The sequence below is a fragment of the Nicotiana attenuata genome, unplaced genomic scaffold (genome assembly GCF_001879085.1).
Source record: "Nicotiana attenuata strain UT unplaced genomic scaffold, NIATTr2, whole genome shotgun sequence".
Taxonomy (NCBI): domain Eukaryota; kingdom Viridiplantae; phylum Streptophyta; class Magnoliopsida; order Solanales; family Solanaceae; genus Nicotiana; species Nicotiana attenuata.
The window spans coordinates 23,580-30,013 of NW_017677424.1; positions in this window are offsets into that span (position 1 = coordinate 23,580).

A 6,434-nucleotide genomic window follows, 5' to 3' on the forward strand; every position below is an offset into this window, starting at 1 on the left:
TCCTCTACAACCCTCGCATTTATCCCCACATCAACTGAGTCCACTCTCTTAAGCGACCCGAATTTTTTAATTTCAACACATACCCTTCAATTACACATGAGATCTTCTAACATACACGTAAGGACCATACCACTCAAGAACACTCTGCAGGAGATGACCCCTGCTTCGCCTCAATTTAGTACTTCAGCATACCTTTCACCATCATATACGTTACTCAGTCATTAGTCTTCCTGAGTCCGAACTCATACCGCCGCATGCACTGCACTTCACTTCCCAACTAGGAGGTACGACAATGTTCTTCACGCGCCCTTAATTCGGGCTACACATCAAATCACAATAGGAATCGAACACTTAACAGTTCATCTATTATCCAACAGACCTCTTCGTCACTACCAAGTCATATAATTACATCTCGCAGTACTAACATACTCATCACATGAATACCAAACCGCCATTCCGGTTAATAGGGGCAATACTGAACATATAAGTTCAAAACACTTGCTCACACAATCAGCACCTCGGTGCTCAAGCCATAGGCAAGGATCCGGCCTCAAGTCCTCCAGACCGGCCCAACATACTCACGAAGAATACATCTCGCCCCTCGATCGGGGAATCACAAACCATCAAGGCACATATAATACTGAGCGCTCACGTGCGCATACAGACGTGTGGAAGGAATTTCAAGAGTTATATCTCAAGCTGAATCAAGTACGCACGATAAGAATTCCAAGAATGGGAAGTTTTCCTAAAGGTTCTGCAGCCTCTCGAGGATAAATACAGACGTCTCCGTACCGATCCGCGAGACTCTACTAAACCTGCTCATGACTCGTGAGACCTAGTAACCTAGGCTCTGATACCAACTTGTCATGACCCAATTTCCATACCCGGTCGTGATGGCGCCTCTCGTGAAGACAAGGCCAGCCAACTAACCCAATCCGTTTCTTTAACAATTATTAAACATAAATGTATAGATAAATATAGCTTAACGACAATAATAACCAGTATGTAAAACCCAACACAACCCGACCGGGGTGTCACAAGTCACGAGCATCTAAGAAAACCTTAACACAACTACAGGCCAATAAATATATACAAGTAAAACTTCTGGAAAACAAAAGACAACATCCGGTGCCGCGAACGCTGGCGGTCACCTTGCTCAGCTACATTAGTATTACCTTCAGTCCGCTAATCACCCGCTATCGGGTGAGCAATACCTGCAACTGCACGCGAGGTGCAGGGAGTAAAGTGAGTACTTCCAACTCAGTGGTAATAAGAGTAAATAATAACTGAGAGACGAGAAATCACGTAAGAGCACTCTATCATGCTATATAGGACAGTACAACCCTTTGAGAAAAACAGTAAAACCGTGAAAAAAATCCTTTAGAAAATATCTGGCTCAGTTTAAAAACCTCTTTTGAAAATATCCTTTTCCAACAGTCAAGCAAATGAATGCGTAATCAGATAGTGCAAGTCCGCACATAAGTCAGCCCCTCGGGCACAGCACTCCACTAACAATTAACACCAGGGCGTCTGGTAAACAGTGCAAGATGTAGCATGAATGCCAATGAAATGAGAGTGCTGAATGTCATGTCACGTAGTACAAACAGGAACCAATGCATGAATGCAATGCAATGCACATGACCGCTGCGGCGCGCAGCCCGATCCATTTGGGTACCCGCGCTCACTGTGGGGGTTCAGACTCCGGAGGGGCTCCTACAGCCCAAGCGCAATATCATCATAGTATCGCTGCGGCGTGCAGCCCGATCCATCCTCAGTCCAGAACATGCAAATGAGCCACTCGGGCAATGTCAAGTAATAGCTTTTAACTCAAAACATCAGAAAAATGCAATTTAAGTCTTTAAACTTTAACAATATGACTGCACATTTCAAAACAGGGTTTAACTCAGGACTGAAATCATTTAATATGCTAAGTGTCATGAAAACAGTGACAATAATCCCTAAAGGATTCAAATAATCGGCACGAAGCCCAAAACATGGCAATCAGCCCAAATCACGATAGCATCAAGCATGTTTTAGTCAATTACGCAGTAAAATCAACAACCGGGACGGACCAAATCACCATCCCCAACGGTGCTCTACCCCACGCTCATACCTGGCGTGCAAGTCACCACAATACAGCACTATGATGTGCAAATCCGGGGTTTCAAACCCTCAGGATATCATTTACAAGTATTACTCACCTCGGACCGGTGAAATCCCTAGCTCGCGACGCCTTTGCCCCTCAATCGGCCTCCACGCGCGTCGAATCTAACCAAAACCAGAGCGAATACATCACAATATGCTAAGGGAACAATACCCAATCGAAAACAATCGAAAATTAGCAAGAATCTCGAAACTAGCAAAACCCGAGCCCCGGGCCCGCTTCTCAAAAAATTATGAAATTCACATCACCGGATTCCTCGTCTCGCCACGAGTCAATACATATAAAATTTACCAAAATCAGAGTTCGTTTGACCCTCCAAATTCCATTTTTACATCATAATTTTCTCAAACCCTAACTTCCATTTTTAACCTTTAATTCCTTGGATTTTCAGTGTTAATCCATGATTTTACACCATAATATCATAATCTAAGTCTAAGAATCCATACCTGATGATAGCCCTCGAAACCCTCTTCAAAAATCGCCCAAAATCTCCTTAGTCCGAAGTCCAAAATGTTTCTTCTCTTTCAAAATCGTGAAAACACTGTTCACTTAAACTCAGCCAGGTTTCGCTTCTGCGGTTAGGATACCGCACCTGCGGCTCCCGCTTCTGCGCAAAATAACCGCTTCTGCGGTCTAACTTAAAATCCTCAGGACCGCTTCTGCGGTCACCACCCGCTCCTGCGATGTCCGCTTTTGCGGACTGCCTTCCGCTTCTGCGGAAATTGCCAAGCCCTCAAGGGCCGCTTCTGCGATCACAGCTCCACTTAAGCGGCTCCGCTTCTGCGGTCCAAGACCCGCAGAAGCGAGAATACCAGAAAACAGCATGCCTTCAGCTGTATGAAATTCCAAAAACTCCCCGTTAGCCATCCGAAATCATCCCGAGGCCCCCTGGGACCTCAACCAAAAGCACCAACATGACTTAAAACATCATACAAACTTGCTCCAATCATCAAAACACACCTAACAACACTAAAATCATCAATTCACATCGGATTCAAGCCTAAGTTCTTAAAGAATTTTCGAAATGCACTTTCGATAAAAAACCCGAGCAAACGATGTCCGAATGACTTGAAAATTTGCACACATATCCAAAATCACTTAACGAAGCTACAGCAACTCTCGGAATTCCATTCCGACCCCCGGATCAAATTCTCACCCATCCACCGGAATTCGCCAATACTAACCTCGCCAATTCAAGCCTAATTCTACATCGGGCCTCCAAAATCAATTCCGATCGCACTCCCAAGTCACAAATCATCCCCCGAAGCTAACCGAATCACCGGAAATCACATTCGAGCCTTCTAACTCATAAGTCAACGTCCGGTTGACCTTTCCAACTTAAGCCTTCCTTAAAGAGACTAAATGTCTCATTTCCTATCCAAACCAATTCAATTCAACTATAACACACTCGTTGATAATGAAACATGAAGAAGCAATAAATGGGGAAAAACGGGGCTGTAATACATGGGGCGACGGGTCGGGTCGTCACATCCTCCCCAACTTAAACCAACGCTCGTCCTCGAGCGTACCCAGAGTTGTCCTAGAAGCTAACCAACAGCTGAATAACTTTTCCAAGCATATACCCGGGGTGATCTCAGGTCACCCTATCTCATATAGGTCAGACAACACAATATAGCTGAAATTTCACAGTCCATCTAAACCATAAACCGTAGAACCACATTGCACTATCTGAGATCATACACAAGATCCGAACCTCACATCTATACTCAGAATAAGCCCGAACCAGCTGTAGTAACCCTCAATCACATGATATACTATATAGCTCAAACACTCGAAACGATAAATTCTATTCGCAGCAGTTGCCCACAATAACCAAATACCGATAGAAAACCCTTTCATATACTGCCGACGGCAACTGGAATACGCGATAAACCGTAACCATCTCTCAGATCGACCATTCATGAAGCCACTTCCCTTTGTCTAATATCACAACAGATTTCCGGGCCATACCTTGATATTATCTCTCTAATAAGCTGCAATCAATTCTGTTCGTATTCATTAATGACTCTAAGGATCACCTCGAATCCAACACACCACTCTGGTGATATGATACCTCAATACAGGCCTAAGCCACAACTTGCATAATACGCGTACCAACAAGAAACGACCTGAATATACTCAAATCATGAAAATAACTTAAACCAAAAGAGCTGTACTTTAAGCTCATCAGTATCATCACAACACAAGGCTGAGACCCCGTCTCACATCATAGAAATAGAACACCTGAATCTACCCCGAAAGGTCATAACTCAACGCAGCCTCGCTACAATGCGCGATCCTATCCAAACACTGTTACACATGGAGCACCTCAAGACACTGTGATCAAAATTCGACAGCCACACCCAATTTGATGTCTGAAACCAAGGCAATTCATCCACCCACGGTGAAATAAACAACATACGACACGCCACCTGATAGGTCATAACCCACACTCCATTTACCGAGCAACATCCGATTACTCTTCCTGCTCGACTTCCACTATGAATCCCCAATAGATCTGCACCACGTGTGCCCATAACCAACAAATCATAACGCCTTACAGCACAGAAAAAGCAACTCATAGATCTCCCCAGATCACTAACAAGTTCAATAACGATCGAATCAACCTATCCCTCAGCAATACAGCTCGGGGCTAACCAAGCTAACTCAAGCTAAATACGTAGCCACATTGGCCTGCCAACGAACTCAATACCAAGAAGCCTGAAGCTGCTCCTTCCACTACTATAACTCCTGCCAGAGCCGTACGATACGGTGCCCGGCACCAAATAAATACCGAAATCCGCCATCTCACCCGGCGACATGCCCGGCCACAAAAAAACGCATCCGAAAAGTCACTCAATACCGGAACTGAATCAATGGTAGAGACCTCTGCACTGACATCCATCACGAATGCCCCATTAAGAAAAGCAATCCTTCTCAGCCGTCCACTGCATCTTTTGAAATATATACTACTCTGCAAAAACATAATCCAATGCACCTTGCCGCTCAACCCGTGGCATTTCCGGCCTAGCCCGTAGCACTATAGTCTAGAATAACCCAACACTGAGACAACCAGCCTACAATCCAATATCATATCAAAAATTTGGCATACCAAGGAAAGAAAGATCCACTCGGACCTCTAATTCCGAATAACCGCTAGACGGTGCCGATACACACGATTTACAACAACTGCATAGCCTGAACATGAGAACTCCTAGTCTCCAACTCCATATAGCACACAAATCACTATACCTGATCCCAAATTGCGCCGTACGAATACATATCACACCTCAAGTACCCAATCATCCCACGAAAGGTATTCTAAAGTTTCCCTGTGCCATCAAACAAACTCAGATATCAACAGTCGATCCCAAATGCCGTAACACTACCGAAGTATTATCAGTTTACATCACATTGCCCTTTTACTGGAACATATACCCCGTCGAATCACTATGGTTGGCAATACCATTTTCCTTAATCATTTGAAGATCGATTCTTTAGTCACCCGTGCTGCTTAAGAATTTAATGACTTTCCATTGTGAACAGAACCGTAACCTTACACACACAAATCTCAATTCTCTACTACATACCGCGTATACCATAACACACTAGGATAACATGAGAACTCCATCTCCCTTCCTAACCACAAACATCTACGTACTCCACTAGTCAAGAACTTTCCATCAATCCCATCAAGAAGAGAAATCATTACACATTCCATGCTTCGCATGCCCATAGGCAATTTATACGTCTCTAAGCCACGGTAAAACTTATCAAGAACTCTCCCCCAATTCCATTGCACAAGCTAAACTGCCAGGACTGAATCCTTCTACCCGAACCAAGCTAAGCAAGCTGTCAGAACTCAAGAGCCTTGCTGCACAATACTTGTAAAAGCCCATTACCTCGAACACATACGAAGAATTAATCACATCCTTACCATACCGATTCGGTCTACTATCAAGCTATTCCATCTATCTAATTTTCCTTTTTAATTCATCATCCACTTGAAATTTCTCCCGCGCTGTAGCATCACAATGCCTCAATCTAAGCTTACCACACGAGACTCGAACATAAGACCACACTGTCTAAGACCCATAGGCCACTGAATACTCTCTCAATTGTTTCCCAGAAATACCACATTCCAGAATACTTCACTCTGAGAACTTTCTGCGAATCTAAATTCGCTTCCTTTACTTTCCAGGTATCGACACCTAGGATCCCATGATCAACATAAAAGTACCACAAGTCTTGACATTTTCTATTGAAAACA